The sequence below is a fragment of the Lineus longissimus genome, chromosome 1 (genome assembly GCF_910592395.1).
Source record: "Lineus longissimus chromosome 1, tnLinLong1.2, whole genome shotgun sequence".
Taxonomy (NCBI): Eukaryota; Metazoa; Nemertea; class Pilidiophora; order Heteronemertea; family Lineidae; genus Lineus; species Lineus longissimus.
Genome location: NC_088308.1, coordinates 6,511,670 through 6,538,406, shown reverse-complemented (window position 1 = coordinate 6,538,406; position 26,737 = coordinate 6,511,670). Strand labels below are relative to the sequence as shown.

Genomic DNA, 26,737 nt, shown 5'->3' with positions numbered 1-26,737 from the left:
TATGAAAAGTTCGGATAAGACAACTTGATGTCGTTTACACAGGAAAGCGTTTCCATTATACTATCTATGACTGTGATCAAAAGATGCTACCATAGGCCATCAATGCTTCTATGGTAGGAATGGTAAAATGAGTCTATGATGGAGAATGGTAGAATAATCCTATGATAAAGAATGGTAGAATGAGTCTATGATGGAGAATGGTAGAATGAGTCTATGATGGAGAATGGTAGAATGATTCTATGATGGAGAATGGTAGAATGATTCTATGATGGAGAATGGTAGAATGATTCCATGATGGAGAATGGTAGAATGATCTATGATGGAGAATGGTAGAATGATTCTATGATGGAGAATGGTGGAGTGGTCATATGATGGAAATGGCAGAATGAGTCTATGATGGAGAATGGTAGAATGATCCTATGATGGAGAATAGTATTTTCCTACCCAAAACACGCATTTGTAATATATGCAAAGTATAAACCTGCTCTATTGTTTGTCGTTACACGTATGTACGTATGCATCAAGCTACTAATAATTCACCAGCCAGACATACCGGCGATTATGTTACAAAATATCTCCCTAAATTAGCTAACACAGAAAGAGAATCTGCTTCTGTTTACATGGCAGCACTTGTCTGATGCAAGACGGTTCGAGCATCCTTTGCAAAATACCAGTATCAAATATTTCAAGGCAGTTCAGTTGAAAACAACTAAAAAAATAGTCTATCGTAAGCTGCTTACTGAGTATAAAGATAAGCGTGACTGAATGTATCATAAGCTTAGAATATTTCACAAGCGAGGAAAGGATTAAAGAAATAGTCTTAAAATGTAAAAATGACACGTTAATGATATTGATGATTCAATTGGCGTGGAGGTCGTAGGTGACTTCAAGCGAAGTCTACTGAAGTGAATGATGGTACATCATTATCTCCCATGATAGCAAGGCTACAATCTTCGTGATCTTCGTGACATCTTCTGATAAAATCGATAGTTCAAATAGAAGTTGTCATAAATGACTGTAGTGTCAAAGTGGATCCGACACCATTTGCGCTAGTTCATTGATCCCACCCTGTCATTATAGACAGCAGATATAGGAATTTCGCGCTTGCTTCGACATTAAAAAGATCAGGGAAATTATTTCAAGGATGCTGATATCTCTCGTCCGTTTCTTTGAGGGAAACATGATCTCAGGTGATATCGAGTTCATCGTTTCCATCTTCACGAGAAGTAGGAGTATGCATGATTTCGCAATACAAAAACATTTTCATTGAGAGTTGTTATACACTCTACCCCTGACCTTGAATGATCAATAGACTGAGAGATTCGGATTTTATTTCAAGAACGACCTGGCATTTTGATCACAGTTACACAACAGGTAATGGTTAAAAAATAAAATAAGTTATTTCATCAACTGATAAAGCTCCAAAAGAGACCAGTCATTGCATAGTCCGCAAGCGAAGCATGGCGAGTGCCTGTCAATTGGTTCTCGTGGTAATTACTCATCTCCTACCGTAAAACCGCACGACACCTTGCAAATTTCCGTGTTAAATCGATCTGAGTCGTTTGCCACCGGACAAGGCCGAGGGTGGCTAACACGTTCACAGTGTGAGTGTGCAAACTAGCACAAAGTGAAACGCAACATGTCACAGCGCCGGTTTGATGGATGGTCTCAACGGCCACAAGGCATGGAACCCATCCACACTAGCCAGCATAGCAATCAACAGCATCAGATTAATCGGCGGATATCTGTAAACCGCGAAATCAGAAATGACGAAATGAAATAACAGCAAAATAAAAATGAAATGAAAAGTGTGTTTAGAATTTGTAAGAATGCAGGCGGCACCTGGATGAAAAATCATTCTAAGTAAGTAAGGAAGTAAGTTTATTCACTCCATCGATCACATTTGTAGTATACAGGAGGTCAATATACATATTTAAATTACAAAGTAATTGATTGATAGCGTTCTATATAAAATACGTTCAAACAGAAAATAATTACTAGCTAAATTCAGGGTTTACTTATTATCACAATATCGTTTCATTCCTGGTGAGATAAATTTTGCTAACTTGTACCTATTCTGCGCATTTAGGAATGGAAGGAACCCTATTGACGGGTAAGCCCACTACACGTAGTAGACCTATGAGCCATTAGTGAGGTTTCGCAACCACCCGGTTAGGCCCTACGACGACGTTTATCTATTGTGTGAGTTCACCCGAACAATAGACAAACGTCGTCGTAGGGCCTAACCGGATGGTTACGAAACCTCACTATGAACAAGCAGTAGAATATACAATTGTTATGCGATAATAAAGAAATTTATAAGATAAAAGACTGCGTTACAAAAGAAACTTCTTAAACCAAAAGACGAACTTTTCAACACCGTAATGTTTGTTTGATAGGTGATTTTCTGCTACAGAGAGGCTGCAGAACATAAATTGCTGTTACGCTTGAGTTTCCTCTGTCATTCGAACCAATGTCATCATACCACTCTAATCTGCTACATGAGTTACTTTCTACATGTTTTTCGTTTCGATTACATCTAGTCATTTCGTGGTTTACAGATGACCCGGCATCAGCAGCCACCCGGACAGATGTTTTTGTCAGCTTAGGGAGTCTGTACTCCGAGGGCGATCGAGATAACGCACAAGTAAACGATGAATGGAGCTGAGAAGTGATTTGAGGCTAATCTTGTTAGGGACTGAGCAAAGACTTGGGCTCTCTGATGGAATTCGCAGATACATGATACCATCGATTGGTGCGATACAGGGGAACTCTGAGAGAAGGCGTGCTGTAAGGATTTACAAGTTCGGCAGGAGATTCTGAAATATGGGGAAATATCGCGAGCAGAGGAGAATTCTGGAAAACCATTGCCGGCCTACAATAGTGGCTGATTTATGTCAAAGACTGGATAATCGAAGAGGCAATATGGATGTACCACTTCTTGACATAATACATACTCCCGCAGTTAGTTTCCTTCTCCAACAATACTTGTCCCAGTTTAGCATCATGATCACATCGGCCTTAACCGGTGTCATTGCTTGATTAATCCATGCTATCACCACGTGTAAGATGACACCCATGAGAAGCGTGGATGAAGCACAAATGATAGAAACCAGGAATGATGCATTAAAAAAATTATTACAAGATGGGACGTGTCTCCCAATAGGCAACATCAAGGATAAGTTGTCATTATTTCAACATCATCTCACCAACTCGGTCACAATCATTAGGCATTAGATTGGGTATTTCTTCAAGATAGAGTGCTACCCGCTACTGCTCTAACTCAGCACCGACAATACTTCACTCGCCAAAACAGAACCACGGACTTGTCCTTGACAGCACTTTAGGCTGTTACTCTAAGACAGAACGTACCAAACCCAAAACTGATGATTTAGCACAGACACGACACAAACACTTCCTTAAACACACATACAATGTAACTAATAGTGTCAGTGACGCTGAAAGGGTGGAGATAAAACGAGATTGCAAGAAACGTCCTCGTCCCTAAGATCCGTAAGCCAGTCAAAAAGAAGCTGGGTGCTGTTTGTCTAGTGTAATAGCACCCAGGGTGCTTATTGTCCAGTCGATCTCGAACCTGGGTACCATTTGTCGGCACCCAGGACGACATCCACCCTTTCAGCGTCAGTGATACTGACATGACTGAGGCTATAGAGACAACAAGGCAGCTACGAAAGAGTATGAGATTATGTCTGATTTCTTAATTTATTAACTCCCATGTACAAAACAAAACTTTAGCCCAACATGACATATTTTGGTGTAAAAAGCAAAAGCGAAAAAAACACGTCTATATCACAACAAAGTTGCATGAAGAAAACCCGACGTCGTTTTTGTTTAGAATTTCAATTCATCCAAAATTGGTCTCATGAGGACAGAGTCAAAACCATATCAAGGTGGAATGAGATCACTTATCAATATCGGCCGATTCTCCCTCCTTCTACACTTATAAGCGATGTATTTAACGCGGCCACGTTTTCGTATCTTTCCAAGTTTAATCTCATTGTAACGTGGTTCCTAGCATCAATTTAGCTCTTCGCGCCGAATGTAATCCGATTGAAGCGTGGAGATATCCATCATTGTTCAAATGTGATGACTGGATTGCATGATAAGGATTTGATTAGTTTCAAGGAAATTTCATTCGTGTACGAGATTTGATAGTTGACCATGCGATATCCAAGGTCAATGAAGTTAAATTCGAATAAATTGAGTTAGCGTGCAGTGGTTTAAGTGAAGGCCATACATGTATAATGCCTTGAATGAGCGGTAGTATCATTTTTAAAGTGTATAAATTTTATTAATACACCTTGTCACTTTGTCAGCAATGAAATACCCGCACAGTTAAATTGCTATGAAATGTTTTGTTGGCAATACTTTTATAGTATCAAGAAAATATATTGCCACTGTTCCTCGTCTTCGTTTCGAAATCAAACGACTTCATAAAACTGCAAGCAACACGGATTCGTATCAACAAATCGACGCTATGCTGGTGTTATATATAGCATGCTTTTATCCGCTTGCTTCCTCCTCAGGAAGCGGACTTTGGTAAAAGGGACCTCATCAGGGCATCTCAATGACATAAGCCACCTCAAGAGACTCTAGAAAAAATATTGTTCCCTCGTCTACTCGGCCATTCAGGAAGCATTGAGTCTTTTCATTGAAAAAAACCCTAGATGAATATCCCATTTGAGGCTTAGGTGTAGCATGATGAATAGGAGTTCGCGCCATTATCTTCTCTTTTTATGGCATCAATTATCCTACCTTCGCCGTGATTGTTCCCTGTAGTCAGGCAATGATAATAAATCAACAATAATCCTTAACTTGTGGTCGCTTCATCAGATTGTACAATAGTTCAATATTCCATTGAACCGCATGCGCCAATCTACATTCACCTGCTGCCAAGTTCGGTTGGACGGAGAAGACCCCAGTTATGCAGCAAGACATTTTTGATGCACTACTGAGAACCAACAACAAATATCATCCAATATTGTTTTGTGTTATGATGCATTGCTGATAAGAACGTGGATGAAAGATAAACTTCTCCGAGCCAAGAATACTAGATAAATATGTTTTTCGAGTGGTAGCCAACGACCGGCTGATGAACCCACCCCCAAGGGAAAAACCGATACCGCGCTCTCCTCATTCTCAAACCATTCACAGCGTTTCATTAAGGCCATATCAGTTACTAATAAGGGGAAACATGAAGAACGCCATAATGTTTACATGGTGTTCCTGGTATAAGCCATCTCACGCGGTTGCCGACAATGCCTAGCTCAGTTTCCTCATTGTTAAAGGATGGAGATCACATTGCTGTTTGGATGGAATAATCGTAGTTATACGAGATGGAAGCAGAACTTAGACATTTTGATGGGACCCCTCTGGGTACTTTTCAAAGGCCATCGCCAGTGATCATAATGAGATAAAGTAAATATTTTGTCCGTAAAACTTTCTCCACTTTTGCCAAAAAATTTTGAGGAGTTAGAATAGAGGCCAAATTTTAGGCGCTTCAATCACCGAGGTTTTGGTCGAAATGATGGCTCCAGCCGATCGGAATTCGGCGGGATAATCAGAGCAGACAGTAGTGACTTGAATTACGTATCGAATTCTTTTTCCAAAATGCCTCAAACAAAAGATTGAAATTTGATTTTGACGGTGTGTTTTTTTCAAGTCCTTTCAAATTTTGTACTAACCCAAGCGGTTATGGTTGCGAAACCAAATCCGCTCTATACGGCCAAAGGTAGGTGCTGTATATTGAACGTAGCAAACGTTAGAAACATTGCAACCAATATGTTTTAGAATGGTATTATGTACAGTTTTAAGCCCATGATGATATCCACAGCAATCCTTACTTTATTTAAAGTATAAGCAGATATTAGTATTAACAACTACTAATAACCACTGTTCGGTTTGGGGCAAATACAGTTCTAAAGAACTTCATCACGATTCCATACGAATCGGTATATCTAAAAGAAGACCGGAGAAGGCTGTAAAAACATGCTCTCCAATGCATCTTATACCAGCAAAATGCTTCTTGTGTGAATCAATGGATATCTTTTCTCAGAGATCTCCGCAATGCAAGCGGGCGTCAACAGAACGCTTCTTGCATTGATGCGGGAAAAAGTGCTCCTTATTCCGCGGAGTTGGCACGCACGCAGCTTAACTATCATGCAATTGTAACGTCTCGAATCAATGGAAAAAATCCTAGTGTGAAGTGTGACGTAGTGTCAATTAAACAGTCAGCTCTACCTATCAACAGTTCTGGTCCTTCTTGTCGATTATGCTGAATTAATCACGCGACTCCACTTATTGGAGAGTCGTGTTTTCTACGCTAGTTTATCATGTTTGTGAACAAGGATGAATATGCTAGAACGTAAGCCTACAATGACAGTGTCAGATAAAGAAATATCAAATATTAAAGTTGGCATGCGTGCATAAGAACGATCCGGTGTCAAATATCCCGTATACAACCTGGTCTCTGGTTTCGAACTAATGGCGATGCATATGTTCATAGCCCTTGATGTAAAGGGGTTATGATGCATCATCTCTTATTGTGACCTTGTAGGTCAAGATGATCGATGCCCTCATAGAGACATGGGACAGTCATTCGACACAAACCACAACAAAATCGTTGGCCGAGTCAAGCATTACACCACAAATATTCTGTCCCCCGGAACGACACAAGGTAAATGCATTACCGGCTGAATCCATACACCGCTGAGCACCCAGAAAAAATGCTTGGATGTCTCGACTTAAAAGGACTGCTAATAGATCTTTATCTATCGATCGGTTTCTGATGGACAGGTCTGGCTTGTTAAGCTGCAGATCAGTGCTGAGCCGCAAGGAGCAAGTGAAATGTATCCTAATTGATTAAGATGGTGCGAAAGCTTGTCTATCTCTTAAGTATGGATTGAAGAGTGGCATTGGAGGCTAAAAGCTCTAGAAAATGCATGATACTAGTGGTAGCGCAGGATATACGGCCTTTTGTCATCGGCGGCATCGTTGCCACTAGTAATGGAGCAGGCCACAAAATTTGGCGGTTAGAGCTGTGTCAAAACGTTCCTCCTCAGCTAAGAAATGAACTGATTGCAAAATTCTCTAGCATGGGTAGAAATTGACGTACATTTCAAAGATTAAAGTAGAAAAAGAAACGGATCAGGATCATCCCACAAGGGGTAAGCCAACATGACTCTTATTGTGATGGATCGAAATATGGTGGAATACCGCCACATGTTCTGAAATTGGGTTGCGCCTTTTACGCCACTCAATCAAGAAACATCAAATCGCGCAGTGAACGTCTTCTTTCTTCCTGTATAATATTTCGCCGCTGATTTAGGTTATTGGAGGAGGCAGAATGATCGATGCAGATCAAATGGGATTACCCAGTAGGATATCTGGTTCCCTTGATCTCTATCAGACTAAGGACATGTGTGCATGCTAGGCCTACTTGGTCGCTATCGAGGCCTGGTTAACGGGCTTTTGCCAAGGTAAGCCGATTCTTCTTCAAAGACAGCGCTACCATGCACCGTACGGTATTCAGGACTAGGGGTGTCGAGGGGAGCTACGCCACGGTGTGCATCTGCTCGTATCGGCGGAAGCTACGGAGGCAATACCGCTGTAAGTTCAGTATGAGGTGGAACAACAAGCTTTTTGGTAATGGCGTCTAAAGTACCGCCAGATCTGCTTATGTTATTGGTAAAATGCCGGACGTCGCCAAGGAACGGTGCGATTTAACATGCAAAATTATGAAGAAATGTAAAATAACGATTTGTGCTCTTTTGGAATTTTGGCAAATCTTCATAACTCGTGCGTTCAAAATCTATATCAACAAGAAGAGTAACGTTTTCTAACCTTACAGAACGAATTATTCCTATTCCATCCAGGGCTTTCTGTCAACCTGTCCTTCGAGAAATGAAGATATGTCTAAGGTGCAATGTGTCACTTTCTGTTGGGGTGATATCACCAAAGACCAGTATACCAGTGATAAGGAAGTTTTGATTTACAACGTCATCATAAAGATAGACAACGCTGCCAGAACCGTGCAATCCATCAAATTAAAGGAGATTTTAAAAAATTCTTTTTCCCATGGTAACCTATAAAGGCTTGAGTTTGTCGTAAATTGGAAACGTTGCCTTCCGTTACGAACGGAGATTATGCAGAATAATTTCCATGTTGCATCAAAAAAGACTGTGGGATAATGTTTGCACTCAGCATTCTGGTCATGAAGTTTTCGCATTAGGTGGACTGCTAGAAATGCCATTACGGTTGCTGGTGATAGGCGTTCGGGTACGGCATGACTGTTGCAACTGCGAGGTGATCACCCAGAGTGCTGGGACATCATAGCCGGAGGTCGGACTTGGGTCATTTCCAAGGATGACAGATCTTTTGAAGAATCTAAAACTGTTCCGACATATGCGGAGCACACTGTATATGATGATGCATGGATTCTGAAACTGAAATAGCGGGAGACTGCATTTCTATTTTCCTGGATCACCGGTAATTTCTGGTCAACAGTATCCCACCAGTATGAGAAGCCACAACTGCAAAGTTGAAGCGAGTACATAAAATCATTTTTCAAAAGAGTGGTCAGAGAATATGTTTACTAGTGACAAAGCGTACGTTATCCTGATGTAGCGTCAGCACTAAGTCGCTGAGTAGTTCCAAGTCTCATGTTAGATATTGGAGATTATTACAATAAACAATGGATTACTGGCCGCCTTGGCAGAAACCAGTGATTAATTGCTTTTCTGCAAACATTGTTTCTAGGACAACCGGTTGATATGAAACATGTTGGAAACCATGACAAGCAATCCGCCGTGAATCAAGATATAAAAAATACACATATTATGATCGATAGTCTTGGTCTTATTTTTACTGTATAACCGTTAGTGCCTTATTTCCCTGGTGACAAATGACCTGTCTCCAGAATGTGGGACATAAAAGGCAAACAGTGTATGTTTAGCTCATGGTGAATTTGGGGGAAGTATCGCATTTTTCTTGATGACAGATATTGATAACTCATTTCCTTTGAAATTGTCTGGTTTCTTGTTGACTTGGTTAAATCGCAAGCGCAACGACAATAGAAAAATTCCGCTTAGGGTAAGATTTAAGTGCCAATATATTTACAGAATATTTGCTATAAAAAAAAACTTGTGTTGTTATTCCTTATGCTGTTACTCTTTCAATATGTTCCTTTTCTGATCCATTAGTACCGGGTATACCCGCTATTTTTGTCTGAAAGATTTCCGTACATTTTGGTAGATTGTTGGATTTTTGTATTGCAAGAGCCCAATGTGGCCACAGTGAGAGAGATATTTTGTAATTGTTTTCCTCTTCCAACGCACGCAGCAAACTATTGTATTGTCTCACGATGACTATAGTGCTTCCGAAGATAATTGCCATAAATCATAGTGCCCTCCACCGGGGTGGGATATGCATCTAGTGCGCCCCGCATCCGCAGCCTAAGCCCTTGGGTATAAACAGTTCCTTCCTAATAACGATTGCGAGTTTTTACCTCATCGACATCGCTCTCATAAGCACTCTGATATGAATCGGCAGATTTAGAAAATGCAATGACTTCATTGGATATTATATTGCGCTATCGACCCGTGGGACCATCACATAAATAATGGGAGTAGTTTTCTGTCTTGTTTGATTAGTGTTAGCGCGCTAATATGCAACTCGTGTTGTTAATTACGCACGGGTACATATTCACACATTAACATAAACTGTGACAACATATTTTAACACATACCTGACAAAGATGACGAAATTGAAACTGAACCCAACTAATGCTATTTGCACTCAGCAGTATGTTATAATGAAGAAGACCTAATTTACATTGATTTAACCAACCACGTGACCCATTTTAATCCGAGTGATCGGATTGGTTCGAACGACAACATGTCAACAGTGAGAGCATCTGAACTACATAAAACGTTCCCATATTTTCTTAAATGTTATGTGAGACACCGTGATACGATATGGGATACTTGAATATTCGAACGTTCTGACTCGTGGTGTTCGAGAAGTGGTAAAGAAACCGCGGGAAACCAAAGTTTTAGCCAATCGATTACTCTGGCAAATCCATCCACAAGGAGCCCTTTCAGCGATCTTCAAACAGCCGAGCAGTTCTCCCGACCATTTCCGAGCATAAAAAGTATAGGCAAAGATTGCCGATGAAAACAAATCATGGCTATGCAGAGGACAATGCATCTGCCTCTTGAGCTTTCTCATTAAAAGTCCGCTCCTTGTTTTCATCATGTTTAATGTTTATAAAAAATGTTGGACTTGCTAACAGATGGCAATGTTCAGTGGCTATAAAACGAAGTAGGCAGTGCACCTAATAAATTAATCGGCTAATAAATTAATTTTATTGGCAATACATTATTAATTCATCTGGACCCATGACAGCCTGTCTTAACAGCGTCGTTATGTGCATTGATAATGGCGCAAACCGTTCAAGCTGCCCTACATAATGGCTTGTAATGTAGGAAGGCTTTGCACCGTGGCATTTCTCATGACAAATCGTAGCCTCGAACATCACAGCCGGCCTTTCGAATCATCCTCATGAGTGGCACACCTCCGCAAAATTCTGGTGAGGATCCCCTGCGCGGGATTGCCACAGAACCAGGAAAAGGCAAACCCTTGCAAATACTTAAAACATTATGTGGACAAGAATCTTAGTCAAACAAATGGCTGAATTAAACAAAAATTGTTACAGCATCTCCTGTAAGATGGCATAAGCTGTAACTACGGCGCTTGACGATTGAAATGCTGCGAACTTAGAGAACGAGGCCCATTGATCTATAGATTTTTTATTATTGTCTGGTCGCTGTTAGTCATCTGTTGATTTGGCTCAGGCTCTCAATCCCTTTCATTACAAATAGATTTCCGTGCTCTCTGGATGATTCATGAAACGTTCTCCGTTATGCAAATGCTTTCCAGAGGGATATCGTTTTTGGGGCTGTGAAAATGCCACTCCGTTTTTTTAATGACATGTCGAGGTGAGCCAATTCTAACATCGATTGCAAATATGATAGATACCGCAGCAAACCAACACCTAATGATGACTGTAGGACGTTAGTATTGGATTATAACTACCATCTAACACATGTCGGTCCTTTGAGGAAAACTTGCAATCAGGAGGCCGGGAGAAAATCACTTTATGTCTAGATCACAAGAACACAGTGATATACCTTCTTGGTCATAAAGTGAAGAAATGTTGTTCACATTCTTATGTGTCAATGACCTTGGCGTGAACTTTATTCGACTTCGAATTGATTACAACAATCATACTGATGAGTTTTTGATGGCCTTCCTATTAATGTTGTACGTACCGTTACGGTATTGATGATGTGATTGCGTGACACAATTATTGGTGCCTCTTTGAACCATTAGATGAAAACTGTATGTACGTACATACAATGTACGTCGCTGCATACATGTACGTAACCAATGCAAGGCCCGGTTGCTCATTCAGCAATAGCAGTAATGTCTGCGTTCTAACTCTACTATTGTAAATCATTACGTAATAAAGTCCTAAAATTTAATGAAGGAGATGTTTCTCTCAAGCAAGAATTGAGTTGCCTGAGTGGGCACTACAAGTCTCCCCCCCCCCGAACACTTTTTCTGTTGTGGAACCTTTACACACGCAAACTAATAAAATAGTAAAATTGGTCACATCAGTATTTTTCAAAAGAAAATAGGCATCATGTAATTCTGCTAGGCTTTATTAGATCTTGTTCACCAATTTGTGTTCCCCGCGGTACATTAAATCTATTTTATTGCTCTTAAACACGATTTTTGTCACAATAACCAGTGTTAACGCACCAATTATTCGTCTGCAAATTATGCAAATTGAGATCAAATTTAGCTCTTATTTCATTCAATTTTTTTACTATAAAATACTTTACTGAGGAAGATTTACTGGCAACTCTTTACCATTAAGTAATTAGTGAGACGAAATAGCACGCAGGCAAAAAACACTAGACTAAAGTGTGCATTGCATTACAAGCAATCCAGAAACGAGGCCTTTGAAAAAAATACTATCAACTTTCAAAAACATTTTTTACTCAGTCCGCGGATTTCGCGAAGAACCTCGATTCCTAAATTAAATATCGTGAAAAAAACATTTTTCATTGGAAAAATTTCGCGAATAACAAACAAAAAAGACGCAATAATTTTGCGGTTTACAATGTACTCTTCTGTCCAGCCTTTCTGACCTTCACAAGAGGTCAAGGTTATGGTCGCATTCAGTGTACACCTTCACCAAAGGTAACCTCTCTCATACATGTCACATACCTTACATTTGTCAAGTTGGCTGAAGAGCGTGCTGCCATGCGAATTTAGTTGGTAAAGCAAGGCGCCAACAGAGGTTGTAACATTTTAGTCACTTTCTAAATCATGTCGTAGATCTCTTGACCATGCTCTCGCGTAAAATTGCCCCTGTGTGCTCTCAGCTCAGAGAGGACTGATCATACTAAGTGAAGAGACTTTTGAAAAGTCTTGAGATCTCTGAAGAAGAACAAACAAACTGACAGGAAATCTTGTAATGGCCACCAATCCTAGTATCTTCATTAGTTCTCGATGTAATGCTAGCTATTGTAATAGCAAGCTCTGGAGAACCTCGGCATGGCGCCACAAAACCTACACCAAGTAAGCTATTGTTTCTTTCATTGTGCCCAAAGATATCCACGTCAAATTCAGTTGTCAGAATTCAGGCTGAGAAAGCTGATATATCGTGATTTATATCATCTCTCCTCTGGCATGTCTGGCACTTGACACAACGGTCACCATTTTATTCCTTTTTATACGAATTTGTTTGGTAAAGCAAACCAGATATTAGCCCTGCGCGATGCTATACTTGCGGTGACATATATATAAAACACTGGGGTTATTAAGGGAGCTTCGGGTATCATTAATGTCTATTCTTTTGTACGTTTGATATATAGCCAGTCAAACTAACATCCTTTATTCATAAGCCCACCATTCTTTATTACCTTTTTTACGCATATGAAAAGGTTTTGATAGTGATGTCTGGGAAACCACGATAATTGATATTCATTTCTAATCATAATAATGTTTTGTAATGAGTTTTCTGTATCATAAAAGAACAAAAATAGAATATTTTTTACAGCAATTCTGGGAAGCAGCAGACCTCTAGTGAGGTCATTTTCCTGAAAACTGAGTATCATATACTGACAACGGACATATACACCTTTTCCAATTAAGGCGAGGAGCGGCGAAATTTAATTTGAAGCTGAACATCATAAGCCCACAATTGCAATGTTTATCTCAGCGGTTCCTTACACAAGTTGATTCCACTATGTCGAAATGAGGTTCTGATGCTGTGGGATCTTTGGGATTTCTTTGTGGAATTTCCTAGTTTGCAATAAATTTGTCATACCTAAATAAACTTCACTGCTCGCGCTTGATCGATTCTGGTGCATGGCATGGACTCCATCATCCCGGTAGAGCAGTCGAAAATGTTCCCCTAAGTGCCCGGCTCTACCATATTCTGACAGATTATGCTGGGTGGTCCTATGGAGACAACCGCCCATACCTAAGAGTCGGATTAAAGAATATTTTGTTCCCCAGAGATTCTATTTTTGGGCCTAACGTTAACGCACCTCTGCCCACATGACGGTTTAACCCGCGAATATTGTCAACCGCCGACACCACATAAAACAATTCACAGCCATTTGGCATGATATCCCATTTGGTTGCCATTACGACTGCTCAATTCAGCTCACGTGGGCGACCCCTTGGTTTAGCTTGTTATCCTTGTTCGGTCAGTAGCGAGCTGGCCTGGTTCCTTTCCAGCTGCCCGAGAGTTTTTTGGCAAATGGTCCATTCTCTGTCTTTATGGGGTGAGTTTACGAGGAGCAATCTCGACTGATTCACAAGATAAACAATAATACACTTAATAATACACACTAAGTAGTTTGCCTTCTAACGTGTGAAAAGAATAAAAAACAGACTCGGGTTGGGTAATTGAGACAATATCATGTCTTGAAATCAGTCCTGTTATTAGATTTGACAAGTTTAGCCGAATGATGATATCGAAAGAATACTACTTCAGCCTTGATACGTATATCCTGGACACCTGAAGTCTGTGAATTTATAATATTTTGCTCGGCTTGGGGCATGTATCTCTACTTCCTCTCTTTGGAATTCGTAACTGTTTTCACATTATTACCTGTCCGGTAACCGTGCTTTTTGATCTCGATGGCTCAGTTTTCATTTGTCGTTCACCACCTTGCTTATTAAGGGTGACACCGATGCCGTAGGCTATATTAATCAAATTCGTCAAAATATTCGCCACATTGTAATATGTTATCCCCAGAGAAGGCTAAGAACGAGTTGTTGCTTTTTGAACCAGACGTCAATGTAATCTATCATACAAATGCCTTAAGTGCGGATGACAAGACTGATCGAAATTCCTAATTGGGCTGATTCCTCCTTTACCTCCCTGGACTCGGCTGTTCAAAAGAGGTTATTTACTAACTTGGCGTTAACTGTTCACTATACGATGGTGGATCAGAGAATGAGATTGCGCCAAGGAAGAGTGGACGCTCGATATTAGTAAGTTTCGCGACTTTTTTTGAGCAACTATCTGTCCGTCACGGTATCCCAGAGGGCTGGGTCATTGTTTTGACTTTTTCACTGCCAAACACGTTCTGAACCAAAAACCTCTCATCAGCACTGCCAAACTCGTTGTGAAACGAAAGGGCTCTCAACCATAACACTAGATGACACGAGTACTGTAACTTGAATGCAACAGCGTAGCGTGTGGGGCAGCTGTTTGGCATTTTCAGGGTTTGGAATCGTTATATACCAGAAACATGCAGATTTTGGCGATTGGGGGGCAAAAACGACAGAGGATCGAATTTTTACTCAGAGCACTGCATGATATTCTTCAGACATCAATTAATTTTTTTAATGTTATGGTCAATATAGAAGCATTTTTGTGAAAAATTAAATCAAGTTCAATGATTTTTCTGATTAAAAAAAAATTGGTTAAGTGCAACAGGCAAAATAAATGATTGCTCTGGCAGTGAACGAATTGAAAAAAAATGATGGTTGCCACCAGCTAGACCGGGCAAGTGATTACAATACCACGAATCAGGGTAGATCTAGACCAGGGGGCTAAGTTATTGCAAATTTGTTTCGCACAGCTCAGTTCCAAATGATTTATTAAATAGATAATGATCAGTAGATACCATGACCTCTGGCATGTCTGATGTGAAAAAAGACATAAAAATTGAATATGCATATCTCCATTGGAAGTATTTAGTTGGCACCGCCTTTAGATTCAAATATAATCTCGGTACCATGCGTACGAAAGGGCAACGGACACTGCAGCCATTTTGAATAACTGTCCGGTCAAATTTCCGAAGAGGCTATTAAATCAACTGAAGTTTGATAAAATAGTCAAATTTCAGCAAATTGCTTTTCACAACAGTAGCTTTAGACTATCAAAACTAGGAATGTTCTAAACAAGAAACTGAGGAGGAAAAAACAGTGATTTCTAACGATAAAGCTACATGCAAGATTGCATGAGTCGATTTTTTCTCCGGACTCTGCACGACACGGTAAAAGAGTCACAGAGCGTTTCAGTCATCAGCAGTGCATGTAAGTGCTTTTTGTAAAGGACCAGTGACTTAAAAAGCAGCAAAGCCGCGAATAAATCTTTTACTCTTTCTGAATGGATGTACATTTTTAGTGAATCTCCTTTCCTACATGTAAGTGATTTTAATGGCCTGTTTCACCTTTCTGTAGATACTTTATAGGTCGACGTCGCTTATGGAGAGTGATTTTGGTAAGACTCAACTAAAAAAATTGGCGTCGTCAATAAGCCAATGTTAATACCGAGGACACTATCATTCGTTAGCACAAGCATACTTTTATTTTCACTAAAGAAGCATTGTTCTGGTATGTATAGAGATGCCAATGTACAGTCCTGTTTAGGACACAAACAACAGATCAAGATCAAGATTACCCCTCCGATGAATTCTCCCAGCGTCACGACTCCCATGCGTTGTCATATCTAATCCACACTAGAATTTCTCATCTCCCATTTCTGCCAATAGCCATTAGCGTTGTTTGCGCCCTTGGCTACAGTGCGCGGGAACATTACATGAAAATAGAATTTGCAGCTGAGGCATGTTCGGAAAAATCAGTGTAACAATGATGAAAGGTTTTTATTCTCCTACGAGCTGGTGCATCTTGTGTCCTCGAAGGAACTCACAAAGGTAAATCGTTGAAAGATAATGGCCCAATTTGTTATTTTCACGTTGAAGTAAAACAGATCAATATTTTCTTGCGTTCAAATGCATAACGGATTTTTCTGGTTTGATTGATTTTGTTTTTCATTATCTTTTATTATTGAGAAAATATTTCCTATAGAATGTTGCCGATATCAACCCATATTTTAAACCATTTACCTTTACTGGGTTTCGGGTTGTGCGTGACCCGTCCATTGCGTTTTACATCTTACTTATATTGTATCTCAGTTTGTTGGTCATGATTCGATGATGTTGATGATAACAATGACGATGGAGATGACGACGACAGTTACGATAATGATGATGATGATGATACCCAGGTCATAGTGATTCCCTTAATAACGTCGGTGCCGAAGACGGGGTAATTATCTTGGCATAAGAAATCAGGTATCGTACCCAATACAGCCAGGCCAATCAGCGTTGGTCTCTTATATCAGATGCTACGTGCTGGACAGGTGGATTGGCGTCCTTTAATTACATAAAGGAGCCAACGAGCAGATGGCTTCTGTTGTTATGGCGTGTCCAACCATCCCTCAGCCAAAGGTATAGCGACTGCTGCACTTCTGCTAACTAGGCACTCTCTGACTCTCTGAAGCATTCACGGCATCGACTTTGTATATATAAATGTGTCATGATCATTTGGTCGTGTCTCTCAAACACTTCTACAGTCAGTCGAATGTCCCCCGAGACCTGATCGCATCTTCCAGATATAAGGAAAACCCGGTAGTCATTGTGATTGTCATTCCTAACAAATGGCAAGATAGGGACATTCGATATGGGCGATGTTACCTACTATCTCGTACTGGAATCAGATAAGTCAAGGGACCATACCCCAATGGCTCGCTTATCTGATTGATTCGCATATGCCGGGATTCCTGCAGGGGAAGTTGCATACTGGCTGTCTCAAGATGACGATGATCAGATTCGCTCTAAAATGCCGATTCTAAAATACCTTGGTACCGTAAAGTCAACTTTTAAATGGAAATTAAAAACCTGGGAGGCCGTTCTCTAGAAAACAAAGAACAACTTCCCACCATTGAAATTGCCATTCGATTTGTTTTGAAATATATTCAATTGCTTTTAGATTTCAAGTTCTAGCCAAATTGGTGGTACCTCTCATCAACCCTTAACTCGTGACCAGTGAAACGTAACAGTGACAGAGTGAACCCTTTATAAACCCAGCGTCACACAGCTGTCAACAAGCCAACAAGGTCGTCGCGTCTGTCAGCCTATAACTAGTAGTCCACACGCCACTCTCTCAAATATGCCAATTATATTCGATACGCCACATACATTTAGCGTGTAATTATGTTCATCCGCAAAACTCCCAAAAGAATGGATCCACGTATCTGTACACGAATTCGTGTCTAAATTACGTGTCAGCACATTTAAATACATGTATATGTCATTGTTTCTCTTGATTAGCAGTCCGTTTACCGAAGGCAGTCAATTTGGTATGACAGACAGAACATTCCAATAGTATCTCTCCTGACCTCGCTGTTTCTCGATGTGAATAAGCCATTATGTATGTTCTGATCCCACTGGGAGAGTCTCCGTACGGATGTCTGATGAAGCATGTTTTAGATTTACCTAAGTTGTCATCAGAAAACTGAAAACAGAAAATGATGTTTTGTTTAATTGAACATGACGCTTCAATGTTCACCATAATATTGGCAAGGGGTAATTTCTTGTTTCATTTCATGTTTTATTGTATCAAAACAGTGGCAACCATCATTCATAGAATGTTAGTGATAGCAGGTCGAATAATAAAGTACATGTGAGGTAATTGGAAGAAAACAAGGACCTAGATTCGCAGGCCTAGTATTAAGTCATTGCATGGACATGTATTGAGTAACGAAATATTATGCAGAGAATAATAGGAATTAACAGCATTACATAATTTTACTTGTATCGTAGATCGTGCTATCGTGAAAAGAACTTTTGGTCGTTACACTAAAAACTTGTACTAGGATGGATGTTTTGTCATGTCATAATGTGATTATCCCATGCAAATGAAGGTTAAGTCTACCACGGAGTAGAGCAGAGAGTGATGACAGATTCCCCGACATTTTCTGACCTTTGTGGCAGCTGGCGTCCGAGGCTATTGATCACCTTGTTCATGTTGTTACTGAAGGGAAAGCTTGATATTGTAGATGATTGTTTTTGTGTCCACTAGCTGGTACTGATATACAAACCATATCAACCGAAAGATTTGTACTGCATCCTTACCTTCAATTACTAAGTACATCGTATTTGATTATTTCACATAAATGAGCTTGGAAGTTAATGGACAGAAAGTTACTTTTAAAAAACATATCTCGACAGGAAATAGCTAACAATGTTGCTAGCACCACATATAGACCTACTGGGTTGTTTGAAGAGTTCGCAACAGTAAACGCCAATTCAAAACTAGAAGGTAACTTTGAAAGTTATTGTTAGAAAGTGTTGTTTGATTACGGTGATTGGCGGCCTACACATGTATGACAACCACTTCTCATGGCAATCAAAAGCCACTGATTTAACAGTACTTTCTCGAAACTGGAGGATGATTTTAAACAAAAACTCATTCACTAAACTATGAACTGCTAAAGTTGTGTAAGTCATTGTAAACAAAATCTGAAATTATAATCTCAGCTCTCATTAGGCAATCGAAAACATTTTGAAGAAAAAAATCTGATTGGAAATGTGAAAAAAAACTCACACTAATTTATCCTGTCAATCTTTAATTCGCTGGGTATGCGTGACTGTGTTGCAGTATATTGCACGGAAATTTGAAAGCAGCTCTTCATATTGCGATAACCAACAGGCTGCCTGATATAATTCAGCTGTCAATAAATGTGAAGTTTCAAGGCAAACATATGATAAGCAGGACAGTATCTGTTACCCAGCCATGAACATGATACACGTTTTGCCTCCCAGTCCATTAATGAAATTAATGCCAATCTTCATAACAGTATTTGCCAAGCATAGGGAAGATTAAAACTTTTTCATGATCCCATATTATAGCTACTTACTGGCAGCTCCGTCTCGCACTGCTCAGCATGTATTACAATAAAATTGATATCAGACAGAATAAGGAATGATTCCTATCAGTATTTAGATTAAGCTGCCGAGATGTGTATTAAAAGGGCTTGGAAATATCGTGAACTCAGTTCAGAATTGAATGATTATGCGAACGCTAGGCTAATACCCAAATTCAGAAATTGGTCACAAGTTGATTAAACAAAGTAGGTTCTTTTCCTATTAACTCAGACTGTCTATGTTTTCAGATTTCTACGCGGAGAAAGACATGAATGTAGTTCGTTAACCATGTTCACTGAAATTTTGATTGATGCAAAACATTATTCAAAGTATATAATGTCCCATATCTTTGATGTGCACACGAGTGTGTGAGGCTACCAACATTCGGCATTAAAATGATTAATCAGTGCTTGATAACTACCTCAGTCTTAGTTCGATTGTTGACGGCATTAATTGTAGATTTTACTTTTCTTCCTTCGGTTGGAAAGGTCAGAAAATTATTGCCAGGTGTACATTAATTGATGAGAATCAAGACTTTTTCCATCTACCATTCAAAGAGCAGTCGGTAGAACATAGAAGCCAAAGACAAAAAGAGGAATATGGCATGTTTTATGCAACGAATTCAACGTGAGACATGTAAGAAGCTATCAGTTTAAAAGTGCAGCCTAGGAAAAAGATACAGGGTAATGAAATACGTCCGGTATCTAGACACTAGGGATGCAGTTTGGAGTTATTTCTTTTCTCTCTCTCCTTACCCAACTAATCGCGAGGAAACGCAATATCTTACCACATATAGTAGTTTGTACCCGAGTGTGTTAGTACTATTAGTGCATTTCTATTTGGCTAACACAAACAACTTGATGCAACTTCTGAACACGTATTTGACATGTCAAGATATAGTTTTTGTGGTCTGCATCGATTCGATAGCTACCTTTATCACTTCTTGCTGGTTATGTTTGTCAAAACCAATGATGATAAATCTTTTTTCGATACGTATGCTCGCTGAATGACCATCATCTTTTTTCTATGCCCGCTGAATGACCGTCATCTGGTCAACAAACTGTAGCTTGCCCTATAACGTACATTTACTCGAGTAGGAAGTGGGGCAACCAGTCTTTCTTGATGTCGTTCGATCAATCGTATTCAACTCCCTTGTCATGACTGAGACGAAAATTCTAAATGAGAGTGCTTTAACAACCTAATTAGGTGACCTTGATAATTTCGACCAAGCTTATGAAAAAATGTAACTCTTGCCCACTGTAAACCACAACATGTTTGTGATCTCTGTACTTTGCTGTCTTGCGAATTTGCCTTTTTTTTAATGACCTTAATTTTTACGATTTTGATTTTGGCCGATTATCAAATTTCTTTTTTTCAATAACAAAATATTATTTTGCGAATATAGGTTATTCATGGAATCCGCAAAAACAGAACACCCGAAAAGTTTAGCAATTTAAAGAAATCCAGGAAACGTTCATTCGTCCTAGAAGTTGTGTTGCATCTGTCTCTATTTCAGAGACGTGTATGTTGCTGTCACTGATAAATCTACTCACCTAGTCTGCAAACACGTCTGATTAACCAGAACATATCCACAAATATCTAATCATTCAAAATGTCTTCACTGTAATCAAGTTAATCATAAGTAGATTATCATGTCTGCTTCACTTCAAATATGACTACTGTCTGAACTAATTATCGCGATTCATTAGCCAGATGCACCGGTACAAGTATTCCCGTAGGCTATGAACGAGGACATGACAAAGACATCAAAATAGAATTACCACCATGCGGAAGGGCATTGTACCATATTCCAAAAAGTTGCGCAAGAAATTATTATCAGTCACGGGCAATTGGAACTACCTGACTAGTTTTGTTAAGGTTCAGTCTAGCAATGCGACCAGTTGACCATCGATAAATTGTTTTATCTTCAAATCCTGTTTTCTTCAGTTCGGATATGGCTTTCTCCTATTACGAAAAACATGACCATGATATCATATATGTACACAATGACTGGTCAGATAGTCGTCAGTCAAACATTTACCAAGCCGTGTCATTATCAGGACATTAGCTGTCGTACAAAGATATTGCCTCAGAGTCTGGCCCTTCCTATGACTAGAAAAGGAAGATGGCTATTTTCTGGCTTGATTGTCCTATAATGGTCTGCCCGGTTCATAACATGCACTGTATGTCCCGCGGCTCAATCTTGGCATTTGCCCATTATGACTGCCATTGGCCACTGATTGTTGGCTTCAGTCGTCTTATTGTAATGATGACAACCATGCTGAAAGGTCGCCTGTTCTGTTTACTTCTTTGACATAAACCAATGAGTAGCCAACTTCGTCAAATATATCATCCGAAAATGGATCTAAGACGAGGGGGATTGGTGTGCTTTTAATTGTTATGATCTGATAAAATTTATGTAACTTAATCGATTCTCCTTCTTGTGTGTTATCTGAAGTCTTAACGGAGGATTGCCATGGTCTCACTGAAACTTGTTTCGAAGCGGAGGCAGCACAAGAAAACTAGAACGACAGTTAAAACGGTATTTTTGAATAGAATAAAATCAACGATGTCGAAGCAAATACATTGAGACGTTTGTCAAAGCCGTCAGCATGTGAGGCAAATTTCGCCTTTTCAACATTTGGGATCTTGGCAGCTGTGAATCGGTGGTCTCAATAATGCACCCTAACTGTCTCGAAAGCATTTAATTAATCGTCTCCATCATCCTGCTGACTCTGTATTAGCGCGATCAGCTTGATTAGCGAGACGACTAACTGAAATGTTGCTGCCCTAATCAATTCTCGCAAACGTGCTCGGTCTTCGGAAGCAATAGCAAGCGATTAACCTGAAGGAACAAACTCATCAAGCACATTCAGCAAGACGGATTAGGTTAATGTGGTTCAGCTGTTCGAAGTTTTGTTTCCTTAGCTAACAATCATTAGCGGTACATATACTGTTTGATAACTAATTCATGGTAACAAGTCTTTGATACACTAAGCTTCATCTGAACTAAGGAAACATGATGAGAGTTTCCAACTTTAATATCCTAAATAAGTAGAATATATATATAGAATTGATAGAGTTCCGCAACCCTGAATAGTTTTGAAGTAATTTTTCCCTGATTACAACAATTACCAAAAAGAGACCACCATATTAAGTTTAGGGTAACGTTATTCAATTTGTATAACTCTTCTACATTTGTCACCTCCTAACAATTTCGAACATATTTTATGGCCTTCGAAATGCACTTGGATACATCCTGGGAATAATGTCGGAACACCCTTATATAGCATCATCGGTATTGCCATTGCTTTATCACTTGCTAACGTCAATACCATTGCCAGGTCACTCCATTATTCTCAGCAATCATGACCAGCATAAAAAACACCCCATTTGATTTCCCAAGAGCTACACACCCAATGGCCTCAGTAATAAACCGGTGAAATCTATGATTGCGCCCAAAGCTTTCACCATTGCTTTTACAATTAGCCCCCATTGTGGCCCAGAGCAATTATCGTTGACTATTGGCCTCCAGTGTACACTGCCAAATAGAATGATAGATCGGCAAATTGAGGAACCATGGTAATTTCCTCACCCAAAATGTCCGTGTCACCTCCTAAATGTTGTGAAAGGAGCTAATCAAAATGATGAAGACGAAGCATTCCGCTGCTTTTGAGCTTTCTATTGTTGAATGGGTCATTACCTTTGGATGTACAACCAACATACCGCCAGTATGCACAGCGCATTATTGGGTGAAATCATGATCGGAGGCGTATTACAGTGGGGGTGATAAAATATATGCCTCACAAATGCTTGTGAGGTGAAATAGAACCCAATAGCATTTCGCGAAGTTACTATTTATAGCTCACAAGGTCATTTGCATAAGATATTGATGACGTTTTAGTCACGTGACAGTCGGACATCGACACTTATTTCTACGCATTTGAGCTTATTTCAAAGTCAATTATCTTTGACCCTGCATTGTTTTTAACATGAATGATACCATAGAGTCAGAGAGAGAAATATTCAGAACAATTATGTAGTATTTCCAACACTCGGACATGTGCCAGATTGAATCTAACTGCCCCAGTTAGAAAGCCTGAATCCATTACGAAACCGCATGTTTGTCCGACATTGCCTGTAATTCAGCGATGGGGAAATAGAGGGCAGCAGCTGCAGTGACGTCATCTTCGCGGAATGCTATTGTACTCACGACTGCTAAAGATGGATGCGTTTTTTTAAAATCTATTGCTGACGTTCTCTCCAGTTTATGAACAAGCACGCACAGAGTATGTCTGAACACAGCGATGTGCACAAAAAGATGCGGTTGCAATACCACAATTTTTTATTCGCAGTGCTATTAGCTATGCTTACCCTTAAGTGGAAATGATTTCCACTGTTCGTGAGATTTAACTTTTTAATGTCACCGATCTCAGTGCTTTCATGCAACAGTCAGGAAAAGGTCTATGAAGTTTTGATGAGGGATTACCTGTCATATGTCATATCTGTTTTCCTATAAAGCAATGAGGGGGAACATGCATTAACCAAAGCACTCAAAAAGATTACAAAATGGCTTGGCTGTAACAGGCGTTGACTGTGGTACAGATTCTCGACAGATGTTCAAAAAATATTTCACCTCAGTCAGGGTTGATACGTGAAATCGACTAAGGCATCGCGGTGGCCACAATGTGTCTCATTACATGTAATCGTCTCTTGGTTCGATAGAATCAACACCAATCGGCTGAAATCAGAACAAAACTTCCAGACAGTGTATCCGGTTACGAAATGCAATTCAAAGTCCTCAAAGGAGTGTTAGCGTCAAAAATGGTCCAAAATCAAATAAGATGTACCTCAGTTGAAGAACAGCCATCAATCGACTGGCGGTTCTTGACACGTCCATCCATCCTTCATTTTCCCCAAGTTTTTTTTAGCTTCGAAGGAGCCTTAGTTGTATGGATTTATCTTGTCGCTAACACTCCGGTAAGAGTTGTGATAAAACACGACACGATAAGCCACCCTGTCGATAACTCTTAGCAGCAAAATAAGCTTACGACACTTTGTTTCTTCCTAATCCAATAATGGAACACCTGTCAGAAATCTTCTTAAATAACCGACACTTGTCAAACAAAAAATTTTAGCAGCAAGTGGACTAGCAATTGGCACGGAATTTTAACTTGCTTTCTTCATACCGCGTTTGTTTTTCCGACTGCGTGCGCCTGCCACTGTAGAATTTGACACCATCTATTAAATAGATAGAATAGATAGAGCTCCGCCTGCACCAATACCCAAAACTGGCAGCTCAAAAGGGAGAAGTTTTGGCCATTCGGCACAACGACATTTGGCACCAGATCAGGACTGTCTATCTGTTAAGATCAAAAAAGCAAATAGAAGAGAAAGAGAAATGCATGTGTTGTACGGCGAATGTCTGCTAATTTTCTTAAAACACCATGATTGTCTTTCAGAGATCAGAAAATGTCGTGACTTGACTTATAATGCAATTTTATATTTTCGTTCTATGATATAGCTCCTGCACTCACTATCTTAACAAAGGAGTTACTTCCATCGTAAAATTTACACGACATTTACATGGAATAATCGTTCTGCCTTCAATGTTGATATTATAGTATGCAAGTCAAGGCTAAACAAATCAATCCATGGCAATGATAGCATTATATTATGTATCAATCCAAAGTGGTGACGTCATGCGTTGGTCATGATAGAAGAAGACCATGGCAGTGAGAGAGATAGCATAGCGAAGGGCTACTATGCATTAAGATTTACTCATGAAACGGAACTTCATGTGAGTTTGAGTAATTATACTTGATACTCAAGTATAGCACGTAGAGCAATAATTGATAAGGACTTTCATGACAGGGAGTCATTGTATGGTAAAAGTAGCATAACTAAGTGAAGTTAAGAAGTAAGTTTTAGTACCTACATCAGTAATGATTAGTTGCTGGTTGGAGTGTAATTTGAGTGCGAGTACCGAGCAACCACATTGTCAAACTGTAGGTATTAAATTCTGTAGACAAAAGTCAATGTTAGTTTAGAGAGTTCCACCATGCAGGTCACGACTGAGCTTGGGTGCAACATGCCATTGTCGTTAGAACGTCATAGGGATAAAGGAGGAGCCAGACCAGGTCGGCTCAATTCGAAAGATAAATTAAATCCCGGGTCAGCTGCGGGCTTGGACAAAGGAGTTTGGCAGAATATTCAAGTCACCTGAAATCACCTCACGTGACGCAGGTGTGTTACTCATATATAAATACAGGACAAGGCCTCGTGCCATTATCTGCAAAAATCGGAATAACAAAGCCCGTGACAGCTTGCCTAAAGCCCGAACATTCGTTTAAATAAAAGATATCCTCCCTTTGATTCTCGGATGGAAAGCAACGGCGGAAGATGTACCGGAGGCAGAGTTGGCGAGCTTCTCCAAAAAACACACGATGGTGTCGTATAACGCGAATGATATACAAGCCAAAGTAAAAGAGACCACGGGTTACAACGTAGAGCTGAGAAACTTATTTTGGCATTTCATTCTTATTTCGACACCAGCCGTTGGACGAAAGAGATTTCTTTCACCCACCCCACCCACCCTATCCGGGTCGGACGTCGTGCCAGTTGCGCGTTGGTCCGAGGTATCCATTCTCCCCATATCTTGACGGACGTGTGACTGCACATGACGTCCATCACTTTGGATACTTGCTAGACGATGATTACAATTTCCTATCCTTGTGTCATTCCAGAAAACGAATAAAGGAAGGCCAAAGACATACTCAGCTCAGAACTGGTGAGTCTCTTCATTCCATTTGGATTTTTATTGCAGTTGAATTTACTTCTTTTTTCATTTCTAAATGTATATTTGCATACATGGACCTACTTACCTTAAGTGCAAACACGACACACAACTTCCTAGAAATCTATAAATAGAGGCATTTCAACACTTATTGGACTTACCGACTATACTACTTACGTTTACCCAAAGCGTTCTACACCAGCCATCATCACTAACTGCGACCTTCCCCAGAATACTTAATAACTGTTCATATCCTCAACTGAATCGATTCATGAACCAGCTCCCATCAACGTCAGATACAATTCATTTACACCCATCAACTGATGAAATATTTCACTTAAGATAATCGAAATATGTCATCTTACTTAGTTTAAGTTTTTCCGATGTCTCGTGGCTGAATCTGGGTGACTGAATTGGCGTGAAAGCCTGCTTGTTTCCATCTGGTAATGCATATGTCATGTCCGCGTTGTGTAAGCCCTTTTGCACATTGCTCGAACAGAGTGGGGTATTTGGCTTTACTGTACTTGTCATGATGATTATCTGCTGTCCTTGATAGCAGTTTTTAGGGAAAGGCGCTTTTTCTATGTATTATTTGTTTCAAAAGCTACTTCAGGAAAAA

The 26,737-nt window shown here is 39.8% G+C and overlaps 1 protein-coding gene across 7 annotated transcripts in view; it reads left to right on the top strand.

Moving 5' to 3' along the window:
* LOC135487054 (allatostatin-A receptor-like) overlaps positions 1-26,737 on the top strand; it is a 162,748-nt gene that overhangs the window by 71,710 nt on the left and 64,301 nt on the right. For 6 of the 7 annotated variants that reach the window (XM_064770417.1, XM_064770400.1, XM_064770383.1 and 3 more), the window contains one exon: positions 26,069-26,112. The gene's annotated coding sequence lies outside the window, so the exon portion shown is untranslated. Of the gene's footprint in view, positions 1-2,869; positions 2,965-26,068; positions 26,113-26,737 lie in introns of those variants that run through there. The other variant, XM_064770444.1, reaches the window with a different exon arrangement.